Source organism: Oncorhynchus masou, chromosome 9, assembly GCF_036934945.1.
Source record: "Oncorhynchus masou masou isolate Uvic2021 chromosome 9, UVic_Omas_1.1, whole genome shotgun sequence".
Lineage (NCBI taxonomy): Eukaryota > Metazoa > Chordata > Actinopteri > Salmoniformes > Salmonidae > Oncorhynchus > Oncorhynchus masou.
This window is the reverse complement of record NC_088220.1, coordinates 29,112,762-29,135,156: the sequence shown is the minus strand read 5'-3', so window position 1 is coordinate 29,135,156 and position 22,395 is coordinate 29,112,762. Positions and strand designations below refer to the sequence as shown.

Genomic DNA, 22,395 nt, shown 5'->3' with positions numbered 1-22,395 from the left:
GAAGAAACAAAGTCCAGTGGGAATTATATACTAGAGGAAAGTAGAACAAACATATGCAATACAATATAGAATTGTGTGTGTAAGCAGGCTGCATACATATGCATGTTTATTTAAATAATTTGTATGCACTGCACTATCAGTAGCATGAAAGGACTTACTAAATGGGTTGATTCTGTCTAGACATGATTAAAACCCCACATGCTAGTGGATCGGAGCATGAACTAGATTAACACATTGTACAATGGGCTATCAGTTCTTGTTTGAGAAAAGCCACAGAGCATATTGTTTGTGTAGTCAGGCGAGAGTTATTAGGCTGAACACAACCAGATGGCAGGGTAGGTAGCGTGTTGTGTCTGAGCCAGCCTTGCCAACAAGTCCATCTTTTAACATAGGAGTGAACCTGGCAGTGCTCTCCGATACCCATATTGCAGCATGCCTGCACTGGGAAGAATGCCCTTACACACAAGCTTGTATCAGTCTGTGTGTAAACAGGCCTACTGTGTCTGGGGGCTGGAGTTCGGCCTTAGTTTCCCTATTGCGACCCATGCAGACTCCCCTGCTGCACAGCGACACCTGCTATCGAGATACAGACAAAGCCAACGTCAGGTTTCCCAAGTCACAATAGCTTGTTTTGTATCTCTCTTTGTTACCTTGATGAATATCTCTCCCCTGACACGCCACCAAAGTCTTCTGCCAGAGCTGAGAAAAGCTCTGGGATTTAGTGTAGGTGATACTTAGTAAAGTGAGATGTGATCTGAGTAAGTGTCAGGGTGGCAACAGCTTAGGTCCCAGCTTTAGGTTTTGTGAAGAAGCCAACCCTATATTTTGGACTTGAATACCCTCATAGGAAATCGTCTACTGGTTATACCACCCAGATATAATCCTGCACCATCTATTCCCTCAATGTCCCATTACCCAGGTCTCCTAAGGGCCCTCCAAGGCAACCAAAACCCACATCCAGTCTTTGTATTTGATTGGAAATTGTAGGCCTAACCATTTGATTACCCTGGTATCCATGATGATAAAATCACACAAACCATTCCTATGCCCTATCCAAACCTGAGCCCATTGATCAACAAATTGGTAGGTCTAAGCCTATTACATTGAACCTTCTGCTTCAGCCAGTGTCTGCCTCGCGAGCACACCTGCCAATAGTTTGATTTACAGCTGCATACATCCTGTGTGTTGTGCCTATGGTCCGGGGACATCTGGTTTGATTTGATTAGGTTTCCGCCGTCTCTGACTTCTACGTGATAGCCGGGGTCCTATTCCGTATCTCTGCTGCCCTAAAGCGCGAGGAGGGCTGTTATAAGCAATTGAGCTCAATTGGGGTTGAATGGACGTCATGCAAACCTGGATGGATTTAAACAAAGGAGCGGGTGTATGTTGAGCCAACTTCCTCCTGGTTCCTTCTGGACATTCATCCTAAACGCGGAAGATGTTTCCAATTGTGTGCTTTGCGATGTTTTTGCTCGATGGTAAGTCATTGACATTAGCTGTACTTAGCACGTGTTTGGGAAATCCTACAATGGAGTTAAGCCCATGGAAATGGAAACGTATGTCTGCCTTATTTTAAATTATATTAACAGTCTTATTTCTGACCTAGATTGACATAGTTGCTTTTATATTTAAAACGTCCCAGTGAGCTCATTTTACGCATTGGATTACGCGGGATGCGACTTGCACTTGCGACCAAGGCGTCACATCTTTCCACACCCCAGACAACTCTCGAGACAGGACCCTTCCCCAATGTGGGCTATTCGTTCCATTGAGTGGGTAACAATGGAGGGAGGCTTGAACCAGCATTCCATGGGGCTAATACCATACCATCCCTGCCATAAATTATTAGACCCCTTGGCAGAGGAAGTAGCCTACAGTCAAATTTAAAAGTTTTGAGAATGACACAAATATAAATTTTTACAAAGTCTGCTGCCTCAGTTTGTATGACGTCAATTTGCATATACTCCAGAATGGTATGAAGAGTGATCAGATGAATTGCAATTAATTGCAAAGTCCCTCTTTGCCATGCAAATGAACTGAATCCCCCCCGAAACATTTCCACTGCATTTCAGCCCTGCCACAAAAGGATCAGTTGACATCATGTCAGTAATTCTTTCATTAACACAGGTGTGAGTGTTGACGAGGACAAGGCTGGAGATCACTCTGTCAAGCTGATTGAGGTCGAATAATAGACTGGAAGCTTCAAAAGGAGGGTGGTACTTGGAATCATTGTTCTTCCTCTGTCATCCATGGTTACACGTGCCGTCATCATTGCTTTGCACAAAAAGGCTTCACAGGCAAGGATATTGCTGCCAGTAAGATTGCACCTAAATCAACCATTTATCGGATCATCAAGAACTTCAAATAGAGCAGTTCAATTGTTGTGAAGAAGGCTTCAGGGCGCCCAAGAATGTCCAGCAAGCGCCAGGACCGTCTCCTAAATTTGATTCAGCTGCGGGATCGGGGCACCACCAGTACAGAGCTTGCTCAGGAATGGCAGCAGGCAGTTGTGAGTGCATCTGCACGCACAGTGAGGTGAAGACTTTTGGAGGATGGCCTGGTGTCAAGAAGGGCAGCAAAGAAGCCACTTCTCTCCAGGAAAAACATCAGGGACAGACTGATATTCTGCGAAAGGTACAGGGATAGGATTGCTGAGGACTGGGGTAAAGTCATTTTCTTTGATGAATCCCCTTTCCCTTTCTGGAGAAGACAAGGTGAGCCATACCATCAGTCCTATGTCATGCCAACAGTAAAGCATCCTGAGACCATTAATGTGTGGGGTTGCTTCTCAGCCAAGGGAGTGGGCTCACTCACAATTTTGCCTAACATCACAGCCATGAATAAAGAATGGTACCAACACATTCTCCGAGAGCAACTTCTCCCAACCATCCAGGAACAGTTTGGTGACGAACAATGCCTTTTCCAGCATGATGGAGCACCTTGCCATAAGGCAAAAGCGATAGTTAAGTGGATCAGGGAACAAAACATTGATCTTTTGGGTCCATGGCCAGGAAACTCCCCAGACCTTAATCCCGTTGAGAACTTGTGGTCAATCCTCAAGAGGCAGGTGGACAAACAAAAACCCACAAATTCTGACAAACTTCAAGCATTGATTATGCAAGATTGGGCTGCAATCAGTCAGGACGTGGCCCAGAAGTTAATTGACAGCATGCCAGGGCGGATTGCAGAGGTCTTGAAAAAGGGTCAACACTGCAAGTATTGACTCTTTGCATCAACTTCATGTAAGTGTCAATAAAGCCTTTAACACTTATGAAATGCTTGTAATTATACTTCAGTATTCCATAGTAATATTTGACAAAAGGCAGCAAACTTTGTGAAAATGAATATTTGTGTCATTCTCAACTTTTGGCCACGACTGTACGTACATACATACGTACATACAACAAATTGGCCTACCTTCTGTATTCTTTCACAGATAAGACTGACTTCTATTCTCCTATTGTAGTGGCCCTCTCGGCTCAGGGCCAGTACGCACAGCAGCTGCTCACTGACCTGATGGAGAACTACTCGAAAGCCCTGTGGCCAGTTGAGGACACAAACAAAGCCCTGAACGTCACCCTGCAGATCACTCTCTCCCAGATCAAAGGCATGTCTCAGAGATTATTGACTAGGTCTCAGCGACGAGTAGAGGACCACTGGTAATCTATGACCGGCTTCTCTCACAATGAGGCTTTGACAAAATGTATATCCCCTGATCAAATACTGTGTGTACGTATACAGAGGATAACTCTTCTGAGAGATATCGTAGAGAGAGATCATGTACTTTAGATCAGAGGAACCAGCCAGCGCTGTTCTGCTCATTGCTAAGACACATATAGTCCGTCAACTCTGACTCGCCTGTTCTTTTACCTATGTATGCAAGGCACAAGTACTGTACCTTGAACATGCTGTATTAGTTATCCAATTGGTTCCTCTGTTGACGTGTATAAGAGACGTCAGATGTACTGTACAGGCCTACAGTTAGCAGCCATATACTCTTTCAGTTCAGTGGAGTGTCAACCTCCCATTTGTGTGTGTGTGTGTTACTAAGTGTACCTTGTCCAGTGCTCTCTAAAGAGAGCTTTCCTACTGCCAACTCACTCCGTGTCTCTGGGATGATATTACTTTGAAATGCAGACAGACTAATGGTGAGTGTGTGTGTGTGTGTGTGTTTTTTGAGTGTCCCATTACTCCTTGGTTCCATGCTTTGGTCAAGCAATGTGTCAGGTTCTGGCAGTGACAACCCCCCCCCCCCCCCCCCATCTAAACTCCTCATCCACCTGATATTGACAGATAGCTGGGTCTGAATTTCACTGTATGAAAGCTAATCTGAGACTTTAGTGGGTTAATGAGAGAGAGAGAGAGAGATACAATGACAAGAAGAATAAGACTGTTCGCTAGTATATTGCCCTTATCTGTGTGTGTGTCCACATGTCTTGTGTGTGTGTGTGTGACTGCTGTGTGCATGTGTCTGCGGTATGTGGGCACCTGCATCTATGTGTGTGTGTGCAGGATGAGAGGAACCAGGTATTGATAGCTGTGAATCCGTCAGATGTGGCACGATACCTTGTCCTACTGCTTCAGACTGCCCTACCACAGACTGGCAGACACACCCTGTCCTACTGCTTCAGAATGCCCTACCACAGACAGGCAGACACACCCTGTCCTACTGCTTCAGACTGCCCTACCACAGACTGGCAGACACACCCTGTCCTACTGCTTCAGAATGCCCTACCACAGACTGGCAGACACACCCTGTCCTACTGCTTCAGAATGCCCTACCACAGACAGGCAGACACACCCTGTCCTACTGCTTCAGACTGCCCTACCACAGACTGGCAGACACACCCTGTCCTACTGCTTCAGAATGCCCTACCACAGACTGGCAGACACACCCTGTCCTACTGCTTCAGACTGCCCTACCACAGACTGGCAGACAAACCTTGTCCTACTGCTTCAGACTGCCCTACCACAGACTGGCAGACACACCCTGTCATACTGCTTCATACTGCCCTACCACAGACAGGCAGACACACCTTGTCCTACTGCTTCAGACTGCCCTACCACAGACTGGCAGACACACCCTGTCCTACTGCTTCAGACTGCCCTACCACAGACTGGCAGACACACCCTGCCCTGTCCTACTGCTTCAGACTGCCCTACCACAGACTGGCAGACACACCCTGTCCTACTGCTTCAGACTGCCCTACCACAGACTGGCAGACACACCCTGTCCTACTGCTTCAGACTGCCCTACCACAGACTGGCAGACACACCCTGTCCTACTGCTTCAGAATGCCCTACCACAGACAGGCAGACCCACCCTGTCCTACTGCTTCAGACTGCCCTACCACAGACTGGCAGACACACCCTGTCCTACTGCTTCAGACTGCCCTACCACAGACTGGCAGACACACCCTGTCCTACTGCTTCAGACTGCCCTACCACAGACTGGCAGACACACCCTGTCCTACTGCTTCAGAATGCCCTACCACAGACAGGCAGACCCACCCTGTCCTACTGCTTCAGACTGCCCTACCACAGACAGGCAGACACACAGTCCTGTATGTGGTGATGTCATTCTGCCATTAGCAATGCAGACAAAGTCATTGTGTGTGTGTGTGTGCATTATACATGCTCTGAAACACCACTGTTACACTCCTATTGTATTTCACCCTCTATTCCGATGTCTCTTCCCAGGTTGACATAGCCATGGGCATGGACAGTGAGGACCTGCCGGACTTCGTAGAGAACGTGAAGTGGGAATGCCACGGCATGCCGGCCACCAAGATCGTCATCATGTACGACTGTTGCTCCGATCCCTACCCTGATATCACCTACACCGTCCTGCTACAACGCCGCTCCTCCTTCTGCATCTTTAACCTTCTGCCCCGCTTCCTCATCTCCTTCCTGGCCCCGCTGGGCTTCTTCCTGCCAGCTGACTCTGGGGAGAAGGTGTCCCTGGGGGTCACCGTGCTGCTGGCCTTGACCGTGTTCCAGCTCATGGTGGCCGAGAGAATGCCGTCGTCTGATTATGTACCCCTTATTGGTGAGTGCAGACACACACACAGAGAATGCCGTCGTCTGATTATGTACCCCTTATTGGTGAGTGCAGACACACACACACACACACACACACACACACAGAATCCATGTATTTACATGAAGTAAGTTGTTTTCCTCTCTTCTGTCTGTCACACAGGAAAGTAGTACGTCGCTACCATGACAATGATCACAGCCTCCACAGCTCTCACCGTCTTCATCATGAACATCCATTTCTGTTGTGCCGACGCCAAACCCGTCCCCCATTGGGTCCTCATCATCAACTACATGCCCAAGATGATCTTGGTCTACGAGGTGAGAGAGAACTGTGTCCCTGCCACCTCTTCCCCCTCCTCTTCCTCCTCACACTATGGACAGGACGACTTCCACCACCCCATCTTCAGCCCCACCACCAGGCCAATGGGAAACTGGGAGGCCACAGCGGGCGAGAGAACCAGTACCGCCACAAACACTCCGGATCCCAAACTCATGGACCTCAACGTCACCCCAAGCCTTGACCCCCAACACCACATCACCAGAGATTAGAAGACCCAGCTCCAAGTATGAATGTTTTGAGTCCAACGGGAACCTCTCCCTGGGGGATTGCTGTAAGGAGGCGCTTCCATGCTGTCCAGAGGTTGAAAAGGCAACCGTGGTCGCTGCTGTGGTGGCCTCAGTAAACTTTGACCCGTGTGTTCTGTAGTCATGGCATCAGCTTACCCGGGGTGGACTCCAAGCTGGTGCGGAACGTGGAGTACATCGCCATCTGCTTCCGGTAGCAGAGGGCCTCTTGCAGAAGGTTGCCAGGGTGATGGATAGGTTATTTTATGTGGATCTTCTTCATCACGGTCTTCCTCATGATCATTCTGATTATCGGCAAGGCGCCATGACAACAATGGAAGAAAGACTATTGGACTGTTATATGACATTACTGAAGTCAAATCATTTCACTCTTTCTTGTCATCTCCTTACAGACAGACAAATGCATTTTAAATTAAAAACATCAAATTTATTCAATTGCTTCAAATGTAACTGCAAGTGTAAAATGTGTGCAAATGAACAGTACACACACCAATCACTGTTGTCTCTGAACTCCATTCACCCTTCCTATCCTCATCTCTCCACTAAATGGAACCAGAGGAACCATCACATCTTATTCACCAGTCTGAAATCAGACTCCAGGGGGTTCCGTGACAAAGGCCTCGCTCTGGATCCACAGGCCTGGAATCATTTTTCTCTTCAAAATCATTTAGTTAATGACTGCTTTGTTTCCAAACAGGCGCTGTGTAGATCTAAGATAATATGGACCATAAATTATGCAACACAATGAGTTTACCCCCTCCAGTCACCCATACCATGAACTTGGTAACGTTCAGGTGTGCGTGGCAGGTCGTGATTGTAGTAGAGTCGTGTACGCCTGACACTACTCACCTCATGGAAGTAGTCAACCACTCAAAGGACAAAGTGTATGACCAGTGAGCCCCCTGTATACCTCAGTTAAAAAACAGTTGATCCCCATTTGTCCCTATGGAGCCTAATGTCACTACTACCCTGTATATCCAGCAGAGGGCAGACATCTCTCATCTCTCTCCACCTGAACCGGGCACAGATGGATGCCACAGACCCATGACAATTAGGGGACACTCACTCAATTAGGGGACAAATCAGATGTCTTTACAACAATCACTTTACATGTAGTTTACACACAAAAAAAAACAAATCTTGATTGGTCATATGTCCCTTTATCTGACTTTCTATAATGTATTGAGTCAATACAGTGGGGAGGATCTTCGGATGTAGCAGCACAATTCTGATCTTTTTTTCCACTAATTGGTCTTTTGACCAGTCACATCAGATCTTTTCACACCAACTGTTTTTCAGAGCTGATCTGATTGGTCAAAAGACCAATTAGTGAAAAAAAAGATCAGAATTGGGCTGTCTGTGTAAACGCTGCCATGGTTACTTGTTTCATACCCAACCAGTATTAAAGAGATGAGGCGTTTAGGTAACAAATAGTACATTGTCTTTACTGATACATAACATTTACATTTAAGTCATTTAGCAGACGCTCTTAACTGGTGAAACTCCTCTGACATGTTAATGCCAATCTATTCCTCCTCAGGAAGGAGTTCAGCCTGAGCAGGCATCATCCTCTTCAGGGAAGTGAATGTCATGCTGAGGTATGATGTGTCTGGGAGTGAAATCTCTCACATTTGCGCACTGGGGAAGCCTGTCTCTGGTCTTATTAGTGCACGGTGAGCCGCCTGCAGGAGCCCGAAGCACGCTATAATCACCCCAGGAGCCAGAGCGTAGTTGGGAAACATGTACTTTGCACAGACAAGAGAGAGGCTGGGGTGAGACTGCTGTGGAAAATTGTCAGGGTCTTTTTATTTCACGGGAGGGCGGCTGGGGGAGTCTATCATCACCTGTCTGCAGGAGGGGAGGATTATTATGATATGGACACAGAAATAGCTCCAAGTTGACTTTATACAGTGAAGACAGTGGTACAGTGATTTTCAAATGCAAGTTGACTTTGTGAAGGTAGAAGAGGAGACTCGAGGATCCGGGCGAAGTAACAGTTCTAATACAAGCAGTCACATCATAATGCTAAAACAAAGTACAATAGTCATGTTTCTTCAGTCTCCATGTTCTATACACTTCATTATAATGTGAAGATTGTTTGTCTTTCTGTCATAAAACAGGTTTATTGTTGTAATGTCTGGTTTCTGGTAACTGTCGTGTCTATGACGTTAGCTGATAGGGAGTGGATACCCAGCAAAGCAAATTCTACTACTTTTACTTCTGTGCCATGATGTTCTGGTACAGAGAGTGGGGTTGAATTGAGTTACTGAGACCTGTGAGTACTCTGTGTCCTATGTGATCTGATGTTCTGGTACAGAGAGTGGGGTTGAATTGAGTTACTGAGACCTGTGAGTACTCTGTGTCCTATGTGATCTGATGTTCTGGTACAGAGAGTGGGGTTGAATTGAGTTACTGAGACCTGTGAGTACTCTGTGTCCTATGTGATCTGATGTTCTGGTACAGTCCTAGGTGATCTGATGTGGGTTGGGGTTGAATTGAGTTACTGAGACCTGTGAGTACTCTGTGTCCTATGTGATCTGATGTTCTGGTACAGAGAGTGGGGTTGAATTGAGTTACTGAGACCTGTGAGTACTCTGTGTCCTATGTGATATGATGTGCTGGGTGATGAAAAAGTTATGTTTAAGCAAGTTACTCCTGTTATGATTGAAAGCAACCATATGTAAGATTATGAGGTTGAGGGGCAAGTTCAGGGCTGGGCAAGCGACATTAGTGGCCGCTTAAGGCCCAATGGCTGCTAAGAGGCCCCTAGACCATAAAAAAATACATACATTACATTTTAAGTCAGGGTCCCAACTTACTTATGAGAGTGAGAATAGTAGAATATAGAAGGTGCAATTTCAAAATGTTTGATCGCTGTAATGTTTGCAGCAAGTTTCTAGTCCTCTGTTTTATGAAAACAGCTAATATAACATTTTACAAACTGAGTGGTTCGAGCCCTGAATGCTGATTGGCTGACATGCCATTAGCCGTGGTATATTGGCCATATGTCACCCCTGAGGTGCCTTATTGCTTAAGTATATAATTTTAATCGGCTCACATCCATGACTATTAACATTTACATGTTTAAAGATGCCATATTGCAATTACTGATCATAACATCTTCAGAAATCAATGAATTAGACAGCTATTTGGGGTCATTCTTAATTCTGTGAATAATTTATCATCTTTATATATATGGCTCATTTGGTTATGTATTCTCATCACTATGAACATTTACAAGATATTATTGGGCATACTACAATTATATTTCATACCGGTATGGTCATATGAAATTGATCCAATAAGACCCCATTGAGTTGTTTGGCGGCCATATTGGAAAAAGGCTTCTGTGAGGTTAATGTGTGAATCCTATGATGGCCCTGTATATACAAATCTTTCCTGTTCTAGCTGTGTGTGTGAAATTTGGTTCCAAAAGGTACAATCCAAAAACATAGCTCCACCACTTTATGGAGTTCTATTGCTACCCACTGGGCACAGACGTCAATTCAACATCTGTTCAACGTAATTTCATTGAAATGACGTGGAAACAATGTTATTCAACCAGTGTGTGTCCAGTGGGTAAGCGTCCAACATTCTAATGTCAATGGCACAATATGGGCGATTTCTAAACAGTAGTTGTAACTGATGCTTTCTAAGTTGATTATATCACATATCATTTAAAAGCTAATTTCATGACCTTTCAGAACCACTTGGCAAACAAAGTTTAAAATGTATCAGAGTTTCCTTTTTAAAGCCATTTCTACAGGTAATTCTGATATATACCCTTGAGGTCAAAGTTCTGTTGACCTGAACATTCCGAAAATGTATATGACGTACAGCTGTGAATCTTAGCTTTCCAATGATATATGATTAAAGGGGATACGTGAGCAGTAACTTGTTGTATACTGACATTGTTTGCCACAAGGTAAAATCCCTATGGGAAAAGTAATGGCATGGAAGGATGAAAGAAAGCGTGCTAACACAGAATGCTACCATTGCTGCACTGCTATCACACATTTTCCAACTATAGGGATATAGCCATATAAAAACTCATTATGAGACTTCACCCTAAGTAACGATTAGCTCTAAACCTTAAAGCTGAAATATGTAACTTTTTGGGCAATCCGACCAAATTTACAAATTGTGATTGTAAGCAAGTCTAAGAAGCAGTAGATCTCTTCTGTGCGCTATTTCTATGCTTCACATTCTTAACATTAGTTTTGGTATCTTTTACTTTAGGTTTTGTACACCAGCTGAAAATACAATATTGTTTGTTTATGGAAAATGTATTTCACAGCGGTTTTGATGGTGCAATGATTCTCAACACTATACCTGCTTATTTTGCCACATAAACTGAAATTATGCAAACTATTAGAATTTTAGCAACCAGGAAATTCTGGAGCGATTTCTGCATAGACCATCTTTAAAGCTAGCCTACAATTCAGAAAACAACAAAAGGGAGTCCCTTCCACTTGTTCTGGTATACAGCTGAGGGATGGGCTTAGGAAACGTTACCCCCATCAAATTCAAAGATAGTGCTTGACCTGCAAGGACCGATAGTCCATAACATCCACAAGATAGTTGAACTATATCTTGAAGCTAGATACATTTTATTCTTCAAAAATGTCAGAATAATAGCAGATAATTATTTATTTCAGGTTTCATTTCTTTCATCACATTCCCAGTGGGACAGAAGTTTACATACACTCAATTAGTATTTGGTAGCATTGCCTTTCAATTGTTTAACTTGGGTCAAACATTTCTGGTAGCCTTCCACAAAAATGTTGTCCCATTCCTCCTGACAGAGCTGGTGCAACTGAGTCAGGTTTGTAGGCCTCCTTGCTCGCACATGCTTTTTCAGTTCTGTCCACACATTTTATATAGGATTGAGATCAGGGCTTTGTGATAGCCCTCTAATACCTTGACTTTGTTGTCCTTAAGCCATTTGCCACAACTTTGGAAGTATGCTTGGGGTCATTGTCCATTTGGAAGAACCAAGCTTTAACTGATGTTTTGAGATGTTGGTTCAATATATCCACACAATTTTCCTGCCTCATGATGCCATCTGTTTTGTGAAGTGCACCAGTCCCTCCTGCATCAAAGCACCCCCACAACATGATGCTGCCCCTCCGTGCTTCATGGTTGGGATGGTGTTCTTCGGCATAATCAACTTAGTGTATGTAAACTTCTAACCCACGAATTGTGATACAGTGAATTATAAGTTAAATAATCTGTCTGTAAACGATTGTTGAAAAAATGACTTGTGTCATGCACAAAGTAGATGTCCTAACCGACTTGCCAAAACTATAGTTTGCTAACAAGAAATGTGTGGAGTGGTTGAAAAACGAGTTTTAAGACTTCAACCTAAGTGTATGTAAACTTCCGACTTCAACTGTATATTGTTTTATGATGATACCATCTATCATCTATCATCTATCATCTATATTTTCATATTTGTGCAAATCTTTCTAAAAGAGAAAATGGATACAATGCAATGCATATCAATCAACAGAGGTAAGAATATGTTGGCTATTAGAATATGTTGAAGGCTGGCTGTATTGGTGCAGATGACTGAACCACTCACTTTTGTGTCTATCTGCAGGTATACAGACAAGGAGGCATATACAGGTATGTCAATTGGTATTGGTATGTTTTACAGCTCACATTTACCATCCTCTTCCCTTACCTCGTCTATGAATATCCCATAGACCTCTACATTATGGACAAGGTATGTGTATGAAAACCAATATCAAAACAGTTTTTTCATTCACATTCACCACAAAAAACAATGTTTGAATACTGTCGTGTGCATATTTTGTTAATCATCTGTATAATGACTTTTTGATTCACAGACTTCACCCTCCCTACACCATGCACTGCAAAATAACCCTGTCTATGGATACGGAGAACATAAACATAATAAAACTTCTTCAGGATCGGTGGGTCCCCTCGGGACGTTTGAGCTAACGTAGGCTAATGCGATTAGCATGAGGTTGTAAGTAACAAGAACATTACCCAGGACATTGACATATCTGATATTGGCAGAAAGCGTAAATTCTTGTTAATCTAACTGCACTGTCCAATTTACAGTAGCTATTACAGAGAAAGAATACCATGCTATTGTTTGAGGAGAGTGCCCAGTTTTGAACATGAAAAGTTATTAATAAACAAATTAGGCACATTTGGCAAGTCTAGATACAACATTTTGAACAGAAATACAATGGTTCATTGGATCAGTCCAAAACGTTGCACATGCACTGCTGCCATCTAGTGGCCACAATCTAAATTGCACCTGGACTGGAATAATACATTATGGCCTTTCTCTTGCATTTCAAAAGACGGTACAAAATAAATACCAAAAAAAAAACATTTTGTTTTCTTTGTGTTATTTTTCTTTGTGTTATATTTACTACATTCCTTTCACATTTCCACAAACTTCAAAGTGTTTCCATTCAAATGGTACCAAGAATATGCATATCCTTGCTTCAGGGCCTGAGCTACAGGCAGTTAGATTTGGGTATGTCATTTTAGGAGAAAATTTAAAAAAGGGTCTGATCCTTAAGAGGTTCATCAACACGCCAGAGGATATACCCATTAGACTTGGGGCTCTCCTGGGAGTCTCATATTCATATTAGATTTCTCTTAAATTCAGCTTTGCACTAAAATCATAATAAACACTGACAACTAAAATATTTTTTTATTGTCACGCATATTATTATTTATAATAATAATAGGGGAGGGGTATAGTTAAAAAATGTACCCCAAACGGTTCTTCAAAAGGTTCTTTGAGGGTCCATTAAAAAGTGGTTTAAAGGGTAATTAAAATAACTTATAGAGGTTCCCCACAGTTTCAATTTGAAGAACCCTAAAGGATACTCCAGTAACCTTTACTTTTTAGAGGGTACATGTAGTTCAACTAGTAAAATAATTACATTCTGTAGTTCAACTAGTAAAATAATTACATTCTGCAGTTTAACTAGTAAAATAACTACATTCTGCAGTTTAACTAGTAAAATAACTACATTCTGCAGTTCAACTAGTAAAATAACTACATTCTGCAGTAGCTTGGTGGTAGTTGAACTAAATCTAGGTAGTGTTTTCAGTAGTTAATTACTTTTTGACATGTAGCAGTTTAGCTACTTACTGGACCTGCCTAATTCTCACTTGAAACATTGTTTTTGTGTTTAATAGGTTAAATGACACATTCTTTTAACATATGACTCAACTGATCAAAACTCAACTGAGTTTTTCAGCGGCAGGGACTGGGAGACTAGTCAGGATTGAGGGAAAGATGAATGGAGCAAAGTACAGAGAGATCCTTGATGAAAACCTGTCCCAGAGAGCTCAGGAACTCAGACTGGGGCTAAGGTTCACCTTCCAACAGGACAACGACCCTAAGCACAAAGCCAAGACAACGCAGGAGTGGCTTCGGGACAAGTCTCTGAATGTCCTTGAGAGGCCCAGCCAGAGCCCGGACTTGAACCTGATCGAACATCTCTGGAGAGATCTGAAAATAGCTGTGCGGCAACGCTCCCCATCCAACCTGACAGAGGTTGAGAGGATCTGCAGAGAAGAATGGGAGAAACTCCCCAAATACAGGTGTACCAAGCTTGTAGCATCATACCCAAGAAGACTCAAGGCCGTAATCACTGCTAAAGGTGATTCAACAAAGTACTGAGTAAAGGGTCTGAATACTTATGTAAAGGTGATATTTCATTTTTTAATTTTATTTTTATAAATTTGCAAAAATGTCTAAGAACCTGTTTTTGCTATGTCATTATGGGATATTGTGTGTAGATTGACAAGATTTTTTTTTATTTAATACATTTAGAATAAAGCTGTAATGTAACAAAATGTGGAAAAAGTCAAGGGGTCTGAATACTTTCCGAATGCACTGTAGTTACCATGCTGATGGGAGCTTGGTGCTCCAAGGTGTTCCACAATAATATCACAGAACAATGAAATTTAGTTATACAAATCTTTGATGTTATTGCTGTTTGAGGAAGATTCCTGCTAACTTGTTAGCTAGCAACTTAATAAGTCGATTTATTCTGTTAGCTTTTGGGGGTAAAATGACCATGTTTCTTTACCGCTGTTTTGATTAAGTTACAAAACAAAATGGAGTCTGCACATCGCGAAAAGAAGGAAGCCAGATTGAGCCGGTGCTTATGGTCGTTATCACTTTTTGGTCAAGTAACTTAGCCTAAACATCCGCTTGTACATCATGAAAGACAATGCTTTGTGCTGGTTACTTACTGGATATCTGAGAGAGAACTTCTGGAGATGTCTCCCGCCCCTCTGAAGGTAAATACCGTGACCTGTATATTTAAGCAATCAGGCCCGAGCGGTTGTGGTATACGGCCAATATACCACGGCTAAGGACTGTTCATATGCACGATGCAATGCGGAGTGCCTGGACACAGCCCTTAGCTGTGGTATATTGGCAGTATACCACAAACCCCTGAAGTGCCTTATTGGTTACCAATGTAATTAGAGCAGTAAAAATACATTTTTGTCATACCCATGGTATACGGTCTGATTTACCATGGCTGTCAGCCAATCAGTATTCAGGGCTCGAACCACCCAGTTTATAATGTGAGATCAGTTGTTATTTTGTAATGTTAATTCAATTGTAACAATTTACAGCACCAACTGTAACTTTTGCCTCTTTTGTTTTGTTATGATTGTAATAGCTCCCGAGTGGCACAGCAGTCTAAGGTGCTGCATCTAAGTGCAAGAGGTGTCACTAGTCCCTGGTTCGAGTCCACGCTGTATCACATCCGGGTGTGATTGGGAGTCCCATAGGGTGGCGTACAATTGGCCCAGCATTGTCTGGGTTTGCCCGGGGTGTAAATAAGAATTTGTTATTAACTTACTTGCCGAGTTAATAAAAAAGAATGGGCTGAATGTCAGGTGTTCCATTTCAACTGCATTTAAATTGGTTATTTTGATACACTCATATTTATCCAGTAGCTAAATGCAATCTTTTCAATTGAATAACGTTTCTAGTCTATGCTATTTTATTATGACAATGTAGCAAACGTGTTTTTAGTGTGAAGAGAATTGTATGGGGTGCTTTTTGAGAAGGCTACATGTGTGGTAAGGCTCATCTGAGCCTTACCACACTTTGCATCAAGCTAGTATTTCAGTCACATAATACATTGAACCCTAAACTCACAACTACAGCATTTGTTGACCCTCGTGTTTTTGTCCTTTCAGGACCTGAGTGGTGGGACAGGGGTGTTCTCAAAGTGATGGTGAAACACAGCTCACTCCCAACTATCTAGCCTCAACAACCTGAGCAGGAGGAGACTCCTGAGTTGCCTCCAGAAACCCCCACACCTGACAAGGGCCACCTGAGCTTCCCTGATCCCATCAGTCATCTTCAGGGTTTCCCCTACCTGATCCCATCAGTCATCTTCAGGGTTTCCCCTACCTGAGCTTCCCTGATCCCATCAGTCATCTTTGGGGTTTCCCCTACCTGAGCTTCCCTGATCCCATCAGTCATCTTCAGGGTTTCCCCTACCTGAGGCATCCCAACAGAGCATGTATGAGCTGGCCTTTAACAGTTGAGAGGGCTATAGGTAGGACAATACTTCGAAAGGTTTTCCATAGTTCTTCCTTCGGCTAATACAGACATTTAAGTAATTTAGAAGACGCTTTTATCCAGAGCGATTTACAGCTGAGTGCATACAATTCATATTTATTTGTCATACTGGTCCCCCGTGGGAATCAAACCCACAACCCTGGTGTTGCAAGCACCCTGCTCTACCGACTGAGCCACAAGCTTGCTCATATTATGTCCTCACATAGTGATGTCCCACGGTGAACTGCTGGGAGGAGGTTAACTTGAGCTACTTTTGCAGAAGGAAACAAACAAAGGCAATTCAGAAACCCCCATCCATTTTCATTCATTCCAGGTCCTCTAAATTGCAATTTAAACCTATTTGATTCTAAGCAAACAGCTATTTGAAAATGAGAATGAATAGCCTAATGGACAATAATTGACAGGTGGAATTTAATCCTGATAGATTGATGGAAGGAAAAGTGCAAGAGAAAAACCCATTAAATGGCCATGGGGAATGCAGTGTGTGCTACAAATCAATTGGTCCAATAATCTGTTATCTGTGAAACCAGGGATCGGGGGCAGGTCCACGGCAGCCAAACTCACGGGGCGCGTAATCACTATGGCAGTAAGGGAGGGGAGGTTAGAGGACTGTCAGTGCAGGCCAAGAGATGGATTCGATTTCTCTCGCTCTCCCTGTGCGAGAGGGGCATGTGGTATCTTCGTAGTCAGGAAAGGATTTCTCTCGCTCTCCCTGTGCGAGAGGGGCATGTGGTATCTTCGTAGTCAGGAAGGGATTTCTCTCGCTCTCCCTGTGCGAGGGGCATGTGGTATCTTGTAGTCAGGAAGGGATTTCTCTCGCTCTCCCAGTGCGAGAGGGGCATGTGGTATCTTCGTAGTCAGGAAGGGATTTCTCTCGCTCTCCCTGTGCGAGAGGGGCATGTGGTATCTTGTAGTCAGGAAGGGATTTCTCTCGCTCTCCCTGTGCGAGGGGCATGTGGTATCTTGTAGTCAGGAAGGGATTTCTCTCGCTCTCCCTGTGCGAGGGGCATGTGGTATCTTGTAGTCAGGAAGGGATTTCTCTCGCTCTCCCTGTGCGAGAGGGGCATGTGGTATCTTGTAGTCAGGAAGGGATTTCTCTCGCTCTCCCAGTGTGCGAGGGGCATGTGGTATCTTGTAGTCAGGAAGGGATTTCTCTCGCTCTCCCAGTATGCGAGGGGCATGTGGTATCTTCGTAGTCAGGAAGGGGTTTTTCTCCCTTCTATGCTATCTGTCCACTGCACCTAGGTTTTCCTAGCTTGCTGTGGTCCTGACATACATTTCCCACATTTAGGTCTATGAGACTCACTCAGTGTTGCATCTCCTCAAGCTCCATCGCTCCCCTCCTGTAACTGTAAACGTGTTTGTAAGAGCAGAAGTTCAAAGTTCATACAACAACATAGGTTGTGTATAGTGTTGGATAGAAGGACTCAGAGATCCTATCTTAACTTTATATTTAGTAGAGCACATATCTTTATTAATTACTCTGGCCAGGAGACCTTTATTTCCAGAGTAAAAAAGATATAGATTTTTTTTTCTCCCATTGCAATCCCATTTTAGTTTAGCGCTCATTGCAGTGACAGATTATAACTTCTCTTATCAGTTCCACCTCATTATGATTCTCCACATCTTACCTACCCATTTATCCCTGGAATGAGTAAATTTAGAGAACACCAGTTAGTGGGATAATGTCCTGGAGATAAAAATGTAGAGAAAATGAAGGGGAGATTGACTAGCAGAGACTGACGTTAGGTAACATAGTAGAATAAGCAGCAGATACCTGCATGTGTCACGTTGTTCTCCTACTTAATTGTAGTAATTTACATTTGGACTGTGGCTCACTGCTAATAATGGAATGTAACTATAGGGTGTGAGGCTGAATTCATTTGCAAAATGAAGGACATTTTCTGGCTGGTCGATAGAATGTCCTTAAGTGGATTGCTACATTGAAATAGTCTAATCTGCAGTCATGCAGACCTATATAGCCAAGACTGCTTTCTTTGTGAACACGTGCATAACCTATATCTGGCACATCAGATTCAGTCACATTTGTTGTGTTGAGAAATTGCTAACCAATGAAATGACACAGCTGAGAAACCAGCCCTAATCTCCCCCGTACTCCGATGAACGGGATGACTTCAGGCACAGAGATCAATAAAGCCTACAAGACACACACACACATATACACACACGTACAGCAGGCAAATGATCCAAAATCGAGCTGAGGTCAATTGTGAACCTGAAAAAAACCTTAAGCAGTGAAAACGAGCAGAGAAAACTGCCAATGAGCCCTGGTATTGATAATGTGATTATAACTATTATCCATTCAGACCAAAAGTAGTCCTAAACCCCATAATGACACACAGAGGACAACGTGTAGTGTTCCCGTAATGCAGTCGATATTACAGTAATGTGGACTGGTGTGTTGGACAGTGATTTCTAATTACGTCACCCCATTCAATCACACAAAGAACTGAAGCACCGAGGAGACAGTAGGGTTTATGTTCATTGGATGGAGATGGTTTAGTTTAGGATAGTGATACTGTGTGTTACTGTAATGTAATACATTTCCCCAATGTGAACCCCTAAGTGTGAAACCAAATGTCAATTATTTACAGGGTGGAATAGCAAGATCACAGGGATGTATTTCTGTCTCATTCCCTCATTCTTATATATCTTTACCTCCCTCTTTCTTTATCCCTCTCTCTGGAGGGAAGTCCGTTCTGCCCTTGACTAAGAGCATGGCTCTTTACCCTGGGAGGCTTCAGTAAATATCAAACACTGTAGTTGAAAGCTATCCTGTCCAAGGGTTCTGCTCTGCTCGCCTGAATAGACTCAGGAGTTTGTTGGCAGAGCTTCTTTTAGATGAAAGTGAATGGGGTGTACAGATGTGGAACACTATGAGACAAAGAGCTGAATAAGACCAAGTGGGGTTGCATTCAGGCCTTCTAGTGCTTCTCACTCACTGGCCTTTGTGTGTTACCTGTACAACAGCCACACAACACAATAATACCTGAAAAGAATTGGTTAGAGACTGGCGCCTCCCTCTGGTGATGAGATCCGAGGCCGTCATGAAGTTACCACTAGACACTTTTTACACTTTATGATTAAGGCTGGGATTTGCGGAGAGTATGCTGATTCCTAGATCTGTACCGAAGGGCTTACCCTTTTACTGAGGCTGTACCTGCTTTAAGTTACTGTTTTAACAGTGGTCAAGTAGGCTACTGTGGTTATGTGATCATAATGTAGGCCTACCATCAAACAGAATGGAGAAAATGCTTCCCCTTACATTTCAACATGGAAATAGCTGTTCTATCATTCAGCTCACAGCAGCAGCCAATGTGTGGTATTCAATGTAGGCTACATTCCATGAGATGTAAATAAAAACCATGCAGGGCTTGACAATAACCTGCTTATCCACTTGTCCTTCAGACAAGGTGACTGAAAATGTGGTGTTTGATGCAAGAAAGCACTTTACAAAATGAAATACATGTATTATTCCCATACCATTATTACAGAGAATCAGACAAATTCTTCTGCCTATTGGCAAGCCCATCTCAAAATACAACACTGCCCCTTTAAGACAAAAAAAGCTCTTCACCTGACTTGCTTTTCAAAGATGTCTAGTAATGTACACGTTTTGTGCTCTTGTAGGAAGCAACCACTCCCCTATTGCTGACTACAAATGATCTATAACTGGAATAATAACTCACTAACTAGCGAAGGATATTTTAAAAAATGTGCACATGCAGCTCTCGCTTTGATCTCAAAACAAGCGCATCTACTCACGACCGCACATGCTGTAAGCAATGAAACAGATCCATAGCAATGGTCTATTTGCATATAGGCCCACTGCAGCTCTGATTAGTTCTGCCTCACCGGTCTGTGTAGAGTACAGAGTCAATGCATTATAATCAGACTCCGATGCGTTCTGCCTACAAAAATATATCTTGCGTAGTTAGTTTTGCACAGTTCGTTTTGTTTCGGTATGTTGCATTGAAGTGGCTAATATTACGTTGATTCGATCTCGATTTCCACAGTAAACGGCAACGTTGATAGTGTTAACTGACAAGGAAAACTCTAGAAAGTTGAGTGAAGTTCAATTTCGTGCTTCTCTATTTGCTGATTACGCCCAGTGTTGCCAACAAATTTTCAGGGTAAATTGGCAGGTTGATTTGTTGCTAAAAGTTGCTAAATGACGTTGTGATGTCATTGCGTGATTACGTACAACTGCGTCATTACATTGAATACACAATAACGTCACTCAAATTGACTGTCCATCTCGGCAAAAAATATGATTTGACATTTGTTCAGGTACAGACATGTTGATTGATGTTGTAAGTTCTGTTCAAGATCAAACATTCGTGACCAACTATATTCATTGGTCGAACCCGTACTACTGCTGCTGCACTCAGCCAACAATGATTTGCAATTTGCTGGAATTGCTGCTGGCCTGGGCACGAGCTGAGCGCCTGCTGCTGACGTCACTCACAAAGCACTTTTGCAGCCAGGCACATGTGTTGTGACTGAGTGTGTGACTGAGTGTGTGAATTGTTTTTGTGTCATTTAGAGGGAAAATGTTTGCATTTGAGCATTTGAGTCACTTTTCAAAAGTTGCTAAAAGTTCCAAATAAATGTTAAAAAGTAGCTACATTTGTTGTTAGGTGCTGATTGAAAAAAAGGTTGCCAGGGTAGTCTGAAAAGTTGCTAAATCTAGCAACAAAATTGCTAAATTGGCATCACTGGATACCCCAGGGGAGTGGCGAGGCAGTCTCGGGGCTATTGCGCACACGCGCAGTTTAGAAGGAACGTTGGCTACAGGTCAACATTAAAAATAATAATAATAAAAAAATGTAAAGGTTGTTTTGGGTACCTCAGCTCAGCACCGCCCCTGGTCTGATTCTGAGGGGTTGGGTTAAATGCGGCAGACACATTCCGGTTGAATGCATTCAGTTGTGCAACTGACAAGGTATCCCCAGTTCCCCTTCCCTGTAATAGCTCCTGGTACGAGAGATTTATATGTGAATTGACTCTGTGTTTTCCCTAGGCTGGTTTAGAGCGCAATGAGGAAAATGGCCTCCACATACCACATCACCACACCATCTCCTCCCCTATGGGTCTTTCCGCCCCAACTCTGGGGCCAGCGACCATGTTGTTAGGCTTATCTTTAAGACCTGCTGCTGCTATGGTCAAAACACTCATTGACCTGAAGTTGCTGTAAATTATGCAAGGGCTGATTTTAATGTTCCAATCACATACACACACTGGGTTTGGTGTGTGTGTGTGTGTGTGTGTGTGTGTGTGTGTGTGTGTAATGCATCCTATCCAGCCTCTATCTGTTTGGCCCATGTGCAGCAGACGGTTGGTGTGATTTGTGATGTTATGATAGGTAAACAGCTATGCATGTTGTTGCCATGAATTCCAAGTGGCAGTTTCTGTCATGGTAACACCCCCCAGTGGCAGTTAGAGAGGACAGGTGTGTGATTTTAAGATTAGAGGTTAATTAAATCAGGGCAGCACTGCCGCTGTGTACACACACACACACACACACACACACACACACACACACACACACACACACACACACACACACACACACACACACACACACACACACACACACACACACACACACACACACACACACACACACACACTTCCATATACTCAAAACCCTTCCCGTCTGCCTCATTTCATTTTCTCTTCAAAGAGATGAAGAGGATTTAAAAAATAAGGAAAAGGCTGTTCTAACAAGATAACCTGGAACATCCATATTGGATAAAGCTCCTTTGCTTTCCTTTCCAGTGTGTAGTGAATACACATGGCAAACACAAAAGGGGTTTAGGAACTACAGCCTGACCGACATATCGATTCACCGAAATTATGGGCCAATATTGGCCTTTTACAGCGATATTGGTATCGGACGGTAACTCCTCCGATAACCGATATTCAATATTCATGCTTATCTGTACACATAGCCATTCTAATGATGTGTCATTATTGTCACAATGTAAGAAATCCACATTTGAAGTATAGATATCAGAATCGATACTGGATTCATAAAAATATATAGGTCGGGCTCTATTAGAGACAGGTAAAGTGCTGCTCTCTCTCCCTTTCCTGGAGTTGAAAGCTAACGCTCGTGGTTCTGGGGGAGACAGGGAACC

The 22,395-nt window shown here is 43.3% G+C and overlaps 1 pseudogene; it reads left to right on the top strand.

The window, feature by feature from the left end:
* Positions 1 to 544: 544 nt before the first annotated feature.
* On the top strand, positions 545 to 6,932 carry LOC135544982 (neuronal acetylcholine receptor subunit alpha-9-II-like; annotated as a pseudogene).
* Positions 6,933 to 22,395: the final 15,463 nt, after the last annotated feature.